We start from the raw sequence: 16,042 nt of genomic DNA, 5'->3' as shown, positions 1-16,042 counted from the left end.
CGACACTGCCCTGTGCAAAGCCCAACACGTAGCCTGAACTCAATAACCCTGAGATCATGACCTGAGCTGAAACCAAGAGTCTGTCGCTTAACTGACAGGCACCCAGACATCCCGAGGTAATTCTATTTTTAATTTTTTGAGGAACCTTCACATTTTGCATTCCCACCAACAAGGCACAGGGGTTCCTTTTTCTCCACATCCTCACCAACACTTGTTGTTTATTGTGTTTTTCATTTTAGTCATTTTGTGTGAGATGCAATATCACTGTAGTTTTGGTTTGCATTTCCCTGATGATTAGTGATGTTGAGCATCTTTTCATACATCTGTTAGCCATCTATGTGTCTTCTTTGGAGAAATGTCTGTTCATGTCTCCTGCCCATTTTTAATTGGATGATTTGTTTTTGTGTGCATTGAGTTGTATAAGTTCTTTATATAATTTGGATACTAACCCTTTATTGGATATGTCATTTTCAAATATCTTCTCCAATTCAGTAGGTTGTCTTTTAGTTTTGTTGTTTTCGTTGATGTGCAGAAGTTTGTTTGTTTGTTTGTTTTTTAAATATAGTCTTAATAGTTTATTTTTGCTTTTGTTTCCCTTACCTCAGGAGACAGATCTAGAAAAATGTTGCTATGGGTGATGCCAGAGAAATTAGTGCTTATGCTGTCTTCTAGGATTTTTTGGTTTCAGCCCTCATACTTAGGTCTTTAATCCATTTTTGAGTTTATTTTTGTGTGTGGTGTAAGAAAGCAGGCCAGTTTCATGCTTTTTCATGTAATTGTCCAGTTTTCCAGACACTTTTTGTTGAAGAGACTTTTTCCCATTGCGTATTCTTGCCTCCTTTGTCAAGGATTAATTGATCATGTAATCACGGGTTTATTTCTGGGTTCTCTATTCTGTTCTATTGATCTATGTGTCTATTTTTGCACCAGTACCATACTGTTCTGAACAATACAGCTTTGTAGTATATGTTGAAATCTGGGCTTGTGATACCTCCAGTTGTATTCTTGTTCCAAGATTGCTTTGGCTATTTGGGGCCTTTTGTGGTTCCATACAAATTTGCCACTTATTAATTCTAGTTCTGTAAAAATTGATGTTGGTGTTTTGATAGGGATTGCATTAAATCTATAGATTGCTTGGGCAATAAGGGACATTTGAGCAGTATTTGTTCTTCTAATCCATGGTCATGGAATATCCTTCCATATGTTTTGTGCCATCTTCAATTTCTTTCATTATTGTTTTACAGTTTTCAGAGTGCACCTCCTTGGTTGCATTTTTTTCTTAGGTATTTTATTATTTGGGGTGCATTTGGAAATGGGACTATTTTCTTAATTTCTCTTCCTGCTACTTCATTATTAGTGTGTACCAATGCAATGGATTTATTCATCTTGACTTTGTATCCTGCAACCTTGCTGAATCCATTTATCAGTTTCAGCTGATTTCTGGTGGGGGTCTTGAGGGTTTTCTATATATAATATTGTAGCATCTGCAAATAGTGAAAGTTTTACTTCTTCCTGACCAATTTGAATGACTTTTCTTTTTCTTGTCTGATTGCTGTGGTTAGAACTTCTAGTACTGTGCTGAATGAAAGTGGTGAGAATGAACATCCTTATCTTGTTCCTGATCTTAAGGGAGAAGCTCAGGTTTTCATAATTGTATGAAGTCAGCTTGGGGTTTTTCACATACGGTCTTTCTTACGTTGATATATTCCTTTTAAATATACTTTGTTGAGGGTTTTCACCATGAATGGATGTCATACTCTGTCAAATGTTTTTTTCTGCATCTATGGAAATAATCATAAGATTGTCATTCTTTGTCTTGTTGATGTGATGTATCCTGTGGGTTGATTTGTAAATGTTGAACCACCTTGCATCCCAGGAATAAATGCGAGTTGATCGTGGTAAATTATGTTTTAATGTGTTGTTAGATTCAATTTACTAATATGCTGTTGAGTATTTTCACATCTATGTCCATCAGAGATATTGACCTGTAGTTTTTATGTAGTCTTTTTATCCGGTTTTAGTATCAGGGTAACGCTGGTCTCATAGAATTTGAAAATTTACCTTTATCTTCTCATTTTTTTGAATAGTTTGAGAAGAATAAGTATAAACTCTTCTTTAAGCGTTTAGTAGACAAAACAAATAAATAAATGTTTGGTAGAATTCATCGGTGAAGCCTTCTGGTTCTTGACTGTTGTTTGCTGGGAGCTTTTTTTAGAGTTGTAAGCGTGCTCTATATTTGTTTATATTATTTTATATATTAACCCCTTATCAGATATATTGATTATATACTTTCTGTATTTCATAGGTTGCCTTTCATTTCGCTGATTGTTTCTTCTGCTGGGCAGAAGCTTCTTACTTTGGCGTGGCCCCCCTTGTTATTATATAGACCCTCCAGTCTTGGATAAATGGGAATACTGTTGGGTGTTACTGGTATTACTCAGAGAAATTGTAAATCTGTACACTGACATTCAACCACAGCCTGATACTGGTAAGTGCTTAGTACCTTTATATGGTCAGAAGGGGCAAAGTTACTTGGCCCATATTCTTTGTGGTGGGATTGCTTTCTTATGGGTCTTGCCCTTGTCTCTGTCCTTAAAGGCATGAGGCTTTGCACCAGATGCCTGACAGCTAGTAAATGTTCAAGAAAAGAAGGAACAATCCCAGGCAGTAAATCAAAGGACGGTTTCTAATAAGAAAAACAACAGAACAAAGAATACAGGAAATATTTGAAAGATTCAGAACCATAACATAAAATAATAGTGTGTCTGGACCTATAAATAATAACATGTGCTATGCGGGAGAAATCCTTCCTTTTTGATAGGTTTATAAAACCAGATGAAGGAGGCAGGGCAAGTATCTGTGTTTGGAGCCAGGAAAACACGTGAATTTCCAGCTCTTGAAATTGGCCCTCACCAAAGCAATGCAGATGAGCACTGCTGTCTGATATGGGTTGAGAAACAGCGTAAATGTAATAAAATTAATGATGCCTAATTTTCCAGGGGTTTAGTCCATGGGGTACAGGGTGGGAAGGGTCTGGTCTGATTTTGCAGCACCATTAATAAATTGAGAGCAGGTTAATGAAGTTTGCCAAAGATATCCTAAATCATAATGGCCTGGGAGCAGGATCAAAGTGGGAGCCATCAGGCAAGGAACTCATCGACGCTGGAATGATGAGTTAAAAACGAGATGCAGCTTGGAAAAAATGCAAACAAACCTATCTGGAGAAAAAATAATCTGAAGCAATCAGAGAACGCGGTGGGGGACCCAAGAAGAGCGGGGGTCACGATGGAGATGGAAAGAGGGTCATAGACTACACATGGAAGAGTGGGGTGGGTCGCATGAACTGAAAGAGAGCAAGATAATGTGGGTGCTCCAACAAAGTCAAGTATAAACATCATGAACTCAGAAAGACATCATGCCTTTCTAGCATCTCAGGGAAACACTGAAGTAACAGCTATGGACACAGAAAGCCCCCAAAAGTCAGAATCAGACCTACGCCAACCTCAGTGACCTTGGGCACGTCTCTTAACTCCTCATGGCTCAATGTCTTCATCTGTAAAGTCCCTCTAGAAATAACAGCCACCCCCCACGGTGCAGGGTACTTGTGAGGATTAGGTGAATAAAAATGGGAAGAAGTTGAAAATTGTAAAGAGCTTTGCAAACATCAGCCATTTTTATAGATTCAAACACACTAAATTGAGAGGGAAGTTTTGTAGATTCATTGACCTACTTGTCAATTGGAGATTTGAGGATTAAAGGCACTAATACATGTGAAGTACTTGGAAAAACCCTGACGATAAACAACAGCGTCCAATACGTGTTACTGATTTTTACCACCATGCTGTAATAATGCATGATACATAAAGAATCATTATTTCTTTATAAACTAGCTCCTTTCACTAGAATGTGTGCTACTCGAGGGACAAGACCACCTTGGCGATGTCTTCTCTTCTGGCACAGAATACAGTATTTGACACATTGAGTTGTCCCCGATCATAAGAGCGCTAATTAAAATGCGACGGTTAATATTTACCGGTGATCCCTTTGCTTGAGGAACTATGGTGGCTCATCTCCCTTATTTGTCGCAAAAGCCATTCAAATTAGGAACTGTCGTTAGTGTTATTTTACTGATGAGGGCACAGGTACAGAGAAGCGTTGTGAAGTTCTAAGCGGCACGGGAAGAAACAGAGTGGAATTTAGCCCCCAGCCAGGCTTTGGGCAACACATCATCTATGCTTCTCGCCCCTAAAAGCAAATGAATGAAAGCATAAGCGAAGGAATGAGTGAATGTGTGAAAATTACGCATTACTCTGGAGCTGCGCCCCTCCTTGTAGGACCTCAAAATCTTACTTGGGAGCAAAGCGCCCGTGAAGCAGTCCAGGAACAGCCAGAGGTGATACCCACATGTGTAAGAGGCGACATGAGGCCCCGAAGAACCCAGAAATCTGGCTGGGGAGGTGGGTTTGCTGGGCTCCTGTCGACTCCCCTCGGGACCTCATTTAAATTTCTGACACATCCGAACCCACTTCCTTGCTCCCTTCTCCTTTAGGAATCAGCCACCTGGACATATTCCAGAAGTGCCACCGAAATCCTCTTAATAAATCTGTTATTTCATTAGGAAGGTCTGAGTCAGGTTTGCTTCCCTCCGAGCTAGCCGACCAGCTGTTAAAGTTTGGCAAAATCAAATTATTACAGAAAGTTTTACGAGGGTGATAGCAAGAACCACTTGGCACAATGCAGATCACAGCCGCCCCCCCCCTCCCCTGCCCCCGGCACCTTTCCCTTGTAAGAAACGTCTCAACACAAGTTAAACCTCGACGAGGCCATCAGCACCTGCCATCGGTACCCGCTGTGGTCCGCGTGCCCCGCCGGGAGTCTCTGTTCATTACCTCCATCTGGCCACAAAACCAGACTGCAGGCATGGTCATCTTGGTTTCGGCGAGGAAGCCCAGGCTGTTTCCGGGGGTCATACACGAGCCTAGGATTCAGATCTGATTTCTCCCCTCGTAGGGCATCCCGCTGTCCAGAACGCTCGGTGCTCCAAGAAAGCACCCTTTCTGCCCATCGTTTGATCGTCTGTTTCGTATTAGAAGTTCTCGGCTACTGGCGCTTCTGGTTGTCAAATGTTAACACCTCTGGCATTGCACCTCGTTAAACTTTTAATATCCTGCCACAATCTCCCCTTTGGAGCCGGTCTTAACTCTGGGAGGTATACATGTGGGTGTACCGAGTCTGATCACCTTGGAAATGACAAAGGAGTTAATGTGACTTTTTTCCACCATCCTTCATGGCTGTTTATTTTTGGTCCTCCTGTTCCATGACACCATATGTTTTCAGACACCATCTGGTTGCCTCTTAAAACTGGGCAAGCCTGATCATTCCCTGGCTCCATCAGAAGTCGCTGAGACCGTGGTGAGGGCAGCACTCGCTCACTCCCCTCTGTACCCCCGGGGGACAGGAAGACAGCGGTGGGCAGAGATGGCTTCTCACGAAGGTGTCTCAGAAGCCTGCCCGGATGAACACCCACACCCCTGTGCCGCACCCAGCTCTGCCCCTTTGACTCACCCCTACCACGCCAGCTCCTGCTTCTGATTCAGAATGACGTAAGCACCCCGGGTAGAGTCTTCGGGGTCATGAGCCGGGGTCATTCTCTTGACCTCTAGGGAAAGTCTTGGGCTGCTAGAGGCAGAGCCTCCGTTCTGGAAGATTTTCCATCTCCTGCCAGTGGTCCTTCCTGCCCCGCCTCCTACCACGTGCCTGGAGGCCAAGCCCCCACCCCACCCCTGCTTGCCCAGAGCCCCATCCGCGGCCCCCCACAGACCTCCTCCACCGAGATCCTGCGGCCAACCAAGACCGCACCCCCCACCACAGCCGTCCCCTATCGCTGGCCTGTGCCTTGGCCACCTCTCCTTCCAGACACACCACTGCCTGTGCCTCCACGCACCCCCGCATGGGGGCCTCCCCCTTCTGCACGTGGTCTGGCTGGCAGCCCCCCAGACTACTCTCCTGACACGCACGTGAGGGCACTGGGTGTTCGGGGGTCGCTGTGTGGTCTGGAGTGAAGGAGAGTGTGCACCTTCCGGAACCCACCCCCACCACTATACCCCGTCCGGGAGCTGTGACCACCCACAGACTTCAGGGGCCACCGTGGGTAGTATGGACATAGGAAACCGGCGACACGCTGCCAGGCTGTGGGGGCCACGTTCACCCCCTCCTCGCCCAGCCCTGAGCTTGGCACACACAGTGGGAGATCTCGAGTCTTTGCCAAAATCAGCTCTAAGGAAAGGGATGCTGATCACGTGTTCACAAGTCAGAGAGGGAGGATGCAGGCACAGAGGGGACGCGTGCAGATATGGGCAGCAGGAACGGTTGTCAAGATGGAGGTGGTGTGGGCCGTGCCTCAGTTTCCTCGAGGACTAGAGGCTGGTCATCATGCAGATCTGGCCCCCCTGGGGCAGCGGGAGGCTCCTGGCCCTGGAAAGTCTTGGGCAGCAGCGAGAACGACCGAGGCACAAGGGGACCGCTCTCAGTGAGAAGATGACTGGTTTCCTCCGACGTCCAGAGCAAACCACCGTCAACTGGGTGGCTTAACGCAGTAGGAATCTCTTCCCTCACAGCTCTGGAGGCCGGAGGTCTGAAATCAAGATGTTTGGCGGGGTTGTTTCTGGGGGCTGAGGGAGATTCTGTTCCACACCTTTGTGCCAGCGTCTGGCAATTCTCCGGCCACCCTTGGTGTTTCTGCCGTGGAGACGTATCACAGCGGTTTCCCCCTGCGTCCTTACGTGGCGTGGCGCTCTTGGGTTCTGCCTTCACATCCTCTTCCCCCTGTGTCCAAATTCCCTCCGTCCTGTAATAAGGTCAGTGGATTGGGACCCACCCTGCTCCAGGGTGACCTCCCACCAGTTCTCTCACACCTCAAAGACACCGTTTCCAAATAGGGTCACATTCTGAGGTTCTGGGTGGATGTGCATATCTGGGGGACACGGTTCAACCCAGGACGGATGGGGAAGGCCAACTCTGAGCACAACCACAAGGAAAGCTTTGGTTTCCAAAGAAACATCGGTGCCAGGACAGAGCATCCAATTCCATAGCAGACAGAGCTGATGAGAGACGGTCATCTCAGGCTCGCGGGCAGACGCATAGGCCAGGCCAGACAGATGGGACAAGGCTGAACCCGAGACTGCAAATTCCCCGATGAGTGACAGTCTACGCTAATTTATCTCCGTGCGCAACAGAACCCGAATCAACGCTGCAGGTCCTTAAGCAAATCCTGGCCAGCCTGATTGATGGCTTTAATGAGCTTGTAGTCAGGGGCTACTTTAATGAGAATATAAAACTATACCCTCATCAATGTCTCCATGCCCTTGATCCTTGACCAAAAACGAACAAGGAAACGAACCAAAACGACCAAAAACGAACGCAAGGAAAACTGAACAGAGGTGAGAAAGCGTTACCTGGAAGTGTGCTTCCCCGTGAGGCTGTGGGTCCGTGCCCCCTTCCGCCCAGCAGCCCAGCTTGGGGGGGACATGATGTCAGAGTTCCTTTACTTCTTGGCTCAAGTATACAGAACCTTATATATACTAGGTGTTTTCCTATACACACATCCCTATGATAAAGTTGAATTTATATATTAGGCGCAGTAAGAGGCTGAAGTTATACTAGTAATAAAATACAACATTTATAACAATATACTCTAGGAAAAGTTAGGTGACTATAGTCTCTCTCTCTCTCTCTCTCTCAAAATATCTTACTGTAATGTACTTACCCTTCCTCTTGTGATCACGTGCGATGATCAGATGCCCACGTGATGAGATGCAATGGGGTGAGTGATGCGGGCTCTGTGACACAGCGCAAGGCCACTAGCGACCCTCCGACCACTCGTCGGAAGGAGGGTCATCTGCTTCTGGACCACCGTTGACCGTGAGTAACTGAGACCTCGAAGAGTGAAATCACAGGTAAGGGAGAAACACTGTATTTCCGTTGAACTCACAGAGCGAGCTGGTTTCTGGGCGTCTATAGCAAACCTTACTTGGCGGGGGGGGGGGAAATGGAAGAGTGTGAACTTGTGTTCCCAGAGGGACTCGGTGCGCTGGGGTGTCCTTGGAGCTTGTCCCCTGTGTGTCAATAACAAGCACGGTCTCCAAGTCACATAGTGGCATTCTCCAGCCTTTCCCTAAGTGCCCTGAGAGGCCCTTCCAGAGGCCATTCCCACTACCACTTAAGGAACTGGCCTGCTTGTAGCCAAGATCATAGATTCTGGGGCCAAAACATCCATGTTCAGACATTTAGCAGCTATATGAACTTGGCCTACCTACTGGGATTCTCCTGCCTCAGTTACCTCATGGGCAGAATGGAAGATGAATGGTGCTGTGAGCCCCAACTTCCACAACACGTTTCAGCATGAGGAAAATGTTACAATTCCCTTTTTTTTTCTCAGATAAGAAAACTCGAATCAGGTTAAACTCCTGGACCACTGGATTTCTGAGGATACGGGGTCATTTTCTTTGTCACATGACCAGCAGGGTCTCGTGGCTGCAAACGTGTTTTGTAGGAATATTCACAAGGAATTCTGGGGCACCTGCATGGCTCAGTCGGTTAAGCATCTGACTATTGATTTCAGTCCAAGTCATGATCTCGCAGTTCATTGGTTCAAGCCCCGTGTCGGGCTCTGCATTGACAGTGTGGAACGGATTCTCTCTCTCCCTCTCTCTCTGTTCCTTCCTCTCCCTCTCTCTCTCAAATAAATAAATATTAAAAAAAAAAATAAAAGCTTCTCAAAATTAATTCTTTTTTTTAATTTTTTTAAATTTATTTTTGAGAGAGAGAGAGTGACACAGCCTGAGTGAGGGAAGGACAGAGAGAGAGGGAGACACAGAATTAGAAACAGGCTCCAGGCTCTGAGCTGTCAGCACAGAGCCCGACGCGGGGCTGGAACCCACGAACTGTGAGATCATAACCTGAGCTGAAGTCAGATGCTTAACTGACTGGGCCACCCAGGTGCCCGTGGATGAATTCTAATGTCACTGGTGGTGCTGCCTTTGTGTACTTATCTAGATCTCATCAACATCACCATGAAGGCACCATGGGTATCCATGGCCCAAGCATGCTGAATGCACAGTTCCACATCTTTACTGCAAACATCCGCAGTAGAGACCGATCGATACACTTTGACAGTTAGAAACCAGAAATATAGAGTTTAAGAGTGCTGTCCAGAGTCCCACAGCCAATAGGTGGCTGAGCTGGGTCTGGAACCTATAAAGCCTAATTCTAGGGCTGGGCTCTGATTGTCAACCCACGAAGGCTCGACTTGCAGCCTGGCGGTCAGGGTCAATCATCTCCATATCTCACATCTCCGTATCTCTGGTGCTTAGTCCCTAAGAGTCATGAACAAATACATGCTGAGTGAATGAATGAATGAATGAATGGATGAAATTCTCATGGTGCATCATCTCCTATCATCTTAAGTCTGTTCTACCAGGACAGGGTCATGCACAGACAAACACGGACAATGAATTCCCTATGGATAGAGATCTTGTAGAACGCGTCTTCGTCTACCCAAGACCTACCATGGTCACGGGCATGTTTGTAAGGTGCTCCATATATGTGTGTGAGTGACTGAATGACTACATGGTTTATATTAGTTTGTATCGGTGGTTGTACGAGTTTTGTGGGGTTGCCCTATCAGAAGACCACAGACCGGCGGCTTTAACAAAAGAAAGACATTTTCTGCTAGTCCTGGAGGCTGGGAGTCCAAGATCAAGGTGTCAGCAGGTTTTTGATTTCTTCTGAAGCTTCTCTCCATGGTTTACAGATGGCTACCTGCTTCCTGCCTCTTCACACGGGCGACCTTCTGTGTGCCTGTATCCTCATATCTCTCAGTGTAAGCTACTCTCCTCTTCTTATAAGGACAGGAGTCATCTTGGATTAAGGCCCATCCATATGACCTCACTTGTCCTTAATTACCTCTCTATGGGCTCTATCTCTAAATAAAATCACATATAGGCATTAGGGTTAAAGCTTCAACATATGGACTTTGGAGGTGCACAACTGAGCTCATAACAGTGAGTAAGACTTAAATTATTTCCGGTTATTCTTGGTAAGAACATACATTCAGGGACAAGGCTGTGTAGGTTTGAAAATCAGCTTTGCCACTTACCAGCTGAGGCACCTTGAAGAAGGTGCTTACTTGTTCAGTGCCTCTGTTTCCCGATCTGCAAAATGGGTATAATGCCAACGCCTACCTCCTAGTGTGGTGGTGGAGATAAAACTAAGAGCTATAGCTTGTTTTGAACAAGCTGGGCACATTACAGCCACTCATAAATGGCAACTCCATGATCATATGTCCCTTTATCATCTGACTTTGGCTCCTAGGGAAGCTTTAGGTAAAAGAGGTTAAACGGTTTGAAGGTTGTGAAGTCCCAAGTATCTCACCAACTACTCAACTAATGCGGCAAATGACATTTCCAGTTGTGTCTGATAATGGATCTTATCTTTCAACCAAATCACTAGAATCTAAGAAAAAAAAAAGTATTGATAAGGGCCGCGTAACCTCTACATCTCTTTTTTTTAGTATGAAATTTATTGTCAAATTGGTTTCCATACAACACCCAGTGCTCCTCCCGAAAGGTGCCCTCCTCGATACCCATCACCTACCCCCCATCAACCCTCAGTTTATTCTCAGTTTTTAAGAGTCTCTTATGGTGTGGCTCCCTCCCTCTCTAACTTTTTTTTTCCTTTCCCTCCTTCATGGTCTTCTGTTAAGTTTCTCAGGATCCACATAAGAGTGAAAACATATGGTGTCTGTCTTTCTCTGTATGACTTATTTCACTTAGCATCACACTCTCCAGTTCCATCCACGTTGCTACAAAAGGCCAGATTTCCTTCTTTCTCATTGCCAAGTAGTATTCCATTGTGTATATAAACCACATTTTCTATAGGGGCACTTGTACCCCAATGTTTATAGCAGCACTTTCAACAATAGCCAAATTACTGAAAGAGCCTAAATATGCATTGACATCTCTTTAGAGCTTCCAGAACCTTCCATCCCCATGGGAGGTGAGCATGTAATCTTCATCTGCTGGGAGGCAACACTGAGTTTCAGGGAGACGGTCATGCTGCTGGGCGGGGAGGAGAGGTGGGGACATAAGCATGCGTCTTCAGACTTTGTGAGGTGGCCGTCCTCTCTGCCTTCAGGGAGATACTATCACGTTAGCCTTGTCCGTGGGATGCTTTGTCAATGAGTATTTATTGAACACTTTCAATGTGCCAGGCATAGTGTTAGGCTCTTCGCCTTTAGCAATGGACAAAATACATTCCCTGCACCCAGGAAGGAAATTTGGGCTGGCTAGGACCCAGCTATTTGTCTGACAAATAGGTAACTAGATGAGGGAGAAAGAGTTCATTCTTTTTGATTGCCAAATAATATTCCATTGTGTATACACACACACACATATATACACACACAGTGTGTATATACATTGTGTATATATAGATATAGATATAGATATAGATATAGATATAGATATAGATCTATATAGGCATATATATAGATATATATAGATAGATAGATATAGATATAGATACACACACACACACACAATGCCATTTGCAACAGCATGGATGGAACTGGAGGGTATTATGCTAAGCGAAATTAGTCAGTCAGAGAAAGACAAATATCACAGGACTTCACTCATAGGTGGAGTTTAAGAGACAAAACAGATGAACATAAGGGAAGGGCAGCAAAAATAATATAAAAATAGGGAGGGCGACAAGACATAAGAGACTCCTGAATACAGAGGACAGACTGAGGGCTGCCGGGGGGTGGGGGGTGGATGGGCTAAATGGGCAAGGGGCATTAAGGAGGGCACTTGTTGGAATGAGCACTGATGTTACATGTAGGGGGTGAATCACTGCATTCTACTCCTGAAATCATTGTTGCACCATATGCTAACTAACTTGGATGTACATTTACATAAATGAAAGAAAGAAAGAAAGAAAGAAAGAAAGAAAGAAAGAAAGAAAGAAAGGAAGGAGAACGAGAAAGGGGAAGGAAGGTGGTGCACACTTTCTCAATTGTGCTGACGTTGCTTTATCACATTTTCCAGACACCCCTTCCTCTTAATGGGAACAGTGGAGAAAGAAATTTAGCATCAGTTGGGAGGTGGTAGGTTCAAGAAGCTCCCAGTTCAGACGAGGAGTTTGCATGCTTCTTCTTCTTCCTTGACCTCGTTCTTTGTCCAAACAGCTTAGAGTCCCAGCCTCTCCTATGTGAGCCAGGATCGACCCCGCCAGGCTGCGATAAGAAGCTGGCTTCAACCTCTCAGCGGCTTCACCCAAACTCATGCAGCAGGGGAGACCCTGCAGGGAAGCTGTCCTCCGTGCGGTGACTCAGTGATCCAGGCTGCTCTGATCTCGGCAGGTGGCCCCTATGGCCGGAGTAACTGGAAAAAAGAGCTGAGATGCCCACAATGGCTCTGGAGGGCTTGAGGCTGAAAGTAATACACAACGTTTCTGCTCACAACCCACAGGCTGCAAGTGGTCACATGGCCCCGCCTGCCTGCCGAGGGGTGACCCAGGGGAACACCTGAGTATTCAGCGATCAGTAAATATCTCTGCCATCACCTGAAGATGCTTTGTCTCTGTATCTTCCCTCTTGCAGTTCCCTGACCAACTTCTAGGCATCCTGTTGTGACTCAGACCAGGCAACCACGCTTCAAAGAAGACGTCCAGGGATTTTTAGGTTTGCTTGCAAACCCTTACATGTTCATAATATTCCATGGTTATCTCTATCCACCCCATCACACTGTTCTCCGATGCTCTATTCCTGTACTTAGCTTCCCTATTAGACTGTAATCGCTAACATCGAAATGAACCAGGGTCTGGCGTGTAGTAGGTATTCAGTATCAGTTGGATGGAAAGATATTTGGCAAATGGATGTTATCGATTTCCTAGAATTGCCCGTACAAAGACAAACCGACGAAGTCTCCCGGTTAAGACTTGAGTGGAGAGTCAGTTGGGAAACACAGTCACCTTACTGGTAGTCTTATATCCTCTCATTTTCCAGATCAAACGTCATCGTTGGCTCCCTGCTGAAAATGCAGGACAGCACTAGCTTCTTGTCATGGTTCTTAACTTTACCCGACCAGATTTCAACTTACTTTTCTAAAACTTGCTCCTCCCCCTTGGGGCACCTGGGTGGCTCAATTGGTTAAGCATCCCACTATGGCTCGGGTCATGATCTCGCAGTTGGTGAGTTCGAGCCTTGTGTTGGGCTCTGCGCTGACAGCTCGGAGCCTGGAGCCTGCTTCAGACGGTGGGTCTCCTCCTTTCTCTGCCCTTTCCCTGCTCATGCTCTGTCTCTCAATAATAAATAAACATTAATTTTTTTTTAACTTGCCCCCTCACACACAGTTACACACACACACACACACACAGCATTCTACACAGGCAGGTTGTGTGCTCACCTCCAGAATAGCTCTGGAGAGCACCCCCACCATGCCTTCGCCCATTCTGCCACTGGGACCCCCATGTTAATACTCCGTTTTGACTGTAGATGCTTTCAACCCGAAGTTTATTCCTGACTTACTCTCCAGTACCCTTCCTTTTGGTAGAAATGGAACTCACCTGATGTGAAGCAAGAAACGCAGGATTGGAACATTACCAATCTTGGCGTATGTCTTCATTTGACGTCTTCTTTGCCGTAGCCTCCTGGGGCAAGTCACTGCCCTCTCTGAGCCTCAGTGTTGTTTGGGAAATGGGGCTAGTGTGGCCTGCCTTGTAAGGTTATGATCTACCAAGCACCTGGCACTTTGTGGACACTCGCTGAAGCATGAAGGTATCTGCAATGTATTTGTCAACGAGTATGCACTTCCCAGGGGCCGGATGGATAACAGAACAGTCAGTGGTAGACGACGGAGCTGAAGGCGAAGAGATGGGTGAAAGGTCTATTAACCAAGGAGGATTTCTGGTTCTTGAACAACTTGCCTTAGGCCAGCTTTCCTGCAGGCTTGGATGGGAAGTCAGAGAGGCAGAGCAAACCCTGAGTTCCTTCCACCCGGAAATGAAATAATTTAACAGCTCTCACAAGCTGCCCATCCTGAAGCTGGGAAGGTACACGTAGGTGGCGATGACTCGGGTGGCAGCTGGGAACCACTACTGGGCTGACGTCTACAGGCTTGAAACCTCTCCAGCGGCACGTTTGGAGGAGGGAGAGTGGCAACACAACCCAAACAAAAACAGAAGAAGGCCAAATAAATAATCTGGTGTGATATCAACCAATGCCCTCGGTTCTGGCTGCCGGGTCTCTCGGAAAGGGCCAAAGCGAGGACCGGCAAAGTGTCAAGAAAGAGAAATAAATTGGGGAACCCAGAAAATGCCGGCTCCAGTATCGGCCAAAAAAGTGATCTTGGGGACAATGGCATGAAAATTCGAACTTCCTGCTTCTTCATCTGCACGGTGAGTGGAGAGACAAGCTCCCTTAACTCTGTGCAGCTGCACCTGATAGCATTTTGCCTGTGCAGGACACACGGACCTTCTCGGTGTGCGTGACTGGCCCCCCAATTCATGCACAAGAAGGTGGAGGAGGCAGAGAATTACCTGGGGAGCTTTTTCAAACCGAGAGTTCCTACCTCAACGTCCTGCTGTGTGTTAGGGCAAAGCCCCTCCTGTCTTTCTGCTGGGTGCCTTGGGAGTGGTGACTTTGCCCTTGGAATAGGGTGGCCATAAAATGCATTGTCTATACTGGGACACCTTGGATAACGAATAGGGTGGGAGTTGGGGGTTAACAATGATTACATTGCTACAAGGAGCAAAAGACCATTTCTGCTGTCCCTGAACCTTCCACACTTAGCCCAGGGCCTGATGCACAGTGACCACTCAGTGACTGACTCAGGGATGATAAGGCCTCTCCCCAAATTGGGAGAGTTGGTCATTCACACTCTTCTCTGCTTTTGCCAGCACGCATTGCAGAGGACGAAAGGCACATTCCGTGCTCTGCAGCACTTTCAAATAGAGTCCGCGGTGTGTACAAGCAGATGTGTACATCCTCGCAGCAGAGCCCAGTGGAAGGGACGTGGGGACAAGTGGGGCACAGACCCCACTGGGAGGAACCTAGAGTCTGTATGGGACACACTTGCAAGAAGCCGGCAGGAGCAGGTGGAGGCTCGAAGTAGGGCGTGGGCAGTGGGGGTGACTCATGGACAGAGTCCACATTCGTCCCGACGGTAAACCAGAAGGACGCCTGGACAGACTGGATGAGGGAGTTTAAGGCAAGAGAAGAAGGAAGCTGGATTGTCAGGTTTACAACCTGCCAGGTGGGTATATGGAGGCACCACAGACTGAGATGGGCAAGAATTGAGACGGGACAGGCTTAGGGGGGCATAGGGGAATCCAGGGGAGGGCAAGAGTTTTGGCCAAGTGAGGTTCCAGCCGACCCATCAGTCAACTGAATGGAGATGTCAAACAGGCATGCTAGATTCATCTGGAGCTCAGAGAAGAGGTCCTACTATGTGCCGGGCTCTATCCAGACACCTACCAAGCCATGTGCTATAGCTGTAGCCACATCTGGCTCGTTTGAGCTGTTCAGCATTCCGTGTGATCATCTTATTCCAGACCTTCGCACAGGTCTTGCTTCCCAAAGGTCTGTGAGTCTCAGGGTGGACGCCACCTTCTTCAGGCAGCCTTCCTTGATGCCCTAGGCTTAGTCATGTGCCTTTTTATGGTAGCCACACAATATCCCATATTTGGTCTCTATGTCCTTTATCACACCCAAGCAGAATTGTCTAGGTGTCTGTTTGTTCCAGCCAATATCAGGTCTCTTAAGGGTGAGACTCTTTCTTGCCCTCATGTGCTATGGGCAAGTGCGGGACAAGGCACCGTGGAGGTGGTGGGAGGTTATCCGCCAGGAGAACGAGCACCCCTCCCCCCAGCAGAGAGGTGTAGGACCAAGTCGCCACCAAGTGGAATCTCTCTACATTAAATCACATGTGTGAAGAACTGCCCTTGTCATGAAAAACAGGCCTGTGCCGACCAAATTTCCAATACA

This window comes from Leopardus geoffroyi, chromosome B3, assembly GCF_018350155.1.
Source record: "Leopardus geoffroyi isolate Oge1 chromosome B3, O.geoffroyi_Oge1_pat1.0, whole genome shotgun sequence".
Lineage (NCBI taxonomy): Eukaryota > Metazoa > Chordata > Mammalia > Carnivora > Felidae > Leopardus > Leopardus geoffroyi.
Note: the sequence above shows the minus strand (reverse complement) of the source record.